Raw genomic sequence first — 1,494 nt, forward strand, 5'->3', positions numbered from 1 at the left:
TCAGGAATTGATGGTCTAAAAAGCAACTCTACTGAAAATCTATCTGGGCTATAATCTTCGGAGGGTAGGAGTTTGGAAGCAACATTGGCTAGCAAGTCGGCTGCTGAATTTTGAGACCTATGGATGGAAGAAATACTGAATGCTGAAAAGTGAGAGGTGAGTTCTTGTACCAGCAACTGATAATGTTTGAGGTGGCTAGAAAGACAATGAATCATATTTCTCACCTGTTTAATAATAATTTTCGAATTGCTAAACACTTTCAAATATTGAACTTTGAGGCCAATCGCTTTATATAGTCCTTGGACTAAGGCTTCGTACTCAGCTGTATTGTTTGTGCATTCAAACTCCAACCTACAGGACAGCATTGTTTTTTCTCCCTGAGGGCTAACCAAGATACATCCTACTCCCAAGCCTTCGCTAGACTTAGAGCCATCAAAATATAGTGACCAAAATAAAGAATTATCAACAATTTTATTTACAGTTTCCTCAGTATTGTTAAAACATCTTGATCTATCTGTTTGTTAATAATTTTCAATCCGAGATGTAAAATTGTTTATTGAGAAAGGAGATGGTTGGGCTATGAAATTGTCAAATAATGATTCAGATGAATAATTTCCCAAGATATTGTTATTAAATGCTATTGGTTGATTTTACTGTTCAAATTATGTAACAGTGTGGGTCATGTTCTTTTCCCGATTGATTTTTATTTTATTTGGCTTTCCCTTGTAGGGTAGCCACGTGTGGGACCAATCGGTAGAAATATACCCATGGAGCTTCTCAGACTAATCGCTACTCAAGATTTAACCATAAAATTCAGGTATATCGGCGATTAAGATATCAATTCTTTGAACTACTCGTGGATCGGCCGATAACCTGATAGTTACAGAGTTAATTTCTCCTAAAACCTAGACCTTGGTTCTATCTAACTTCATAATGTGAATTGCGGACTTTTGGGGCTCAATGTTCAATTTGGAACAAACCGAAGCTGGCATTATATTTGAGTATGCCCCTGAATCAATCAAACAATTGTGCCGATTTCGATCATAAATCTCATAGGTTAAGAGGAAAGGAGGAGTATGGGAATTTGATCTTTCTCCAATCATAATCGTATCAGTAGCTTCAATCCTACTAGAAGGTGGTTGACCTGAATCATTTGCAGCTTTAGCACTGGGAAGAGGTGAAGAAGGAACAACATTCAATTCTTTGAGAAGCAATTTCTGCTGATGTTTTAGTTTACTAAGTTCAAACATAGTAATGTTTGCCTTAGTTTTATTCATATCATCAACAATATTGTAATCCATTGAATCGGATACTACCAACGTTTTAGATGTTGAAGGCATATTTAAGGTTGAAGGTTGGTTTTGGGGAACTGTTGCAGCTGGCTTCTTTGTGGATACCTTTTCCTTTATAGTAGTAGCACTAGCACTTCTTTTCTTTGAAGTTTCCTGGACGGGTTCAGGGGCACCTTTACTCCTAGTAGTGACAGGAAAGGCT

This window comes from Pinus tabuliformis, chromosome 4_1 (genome assembly GCF_031772625.1).
Source record: "Pinus tabuliformis cultivar Carrire ecotype Pingquan chromosome 4_1, CPIR1, whole genome shotgun sequence".
In the NCBI taxonomy this organism is placed as follows: Eukaryota; Viridiplantae; Streptophyta; class Pinopsida; order Pinales; family Pinaceae; genus Pinus; species Pinus tabuliformis.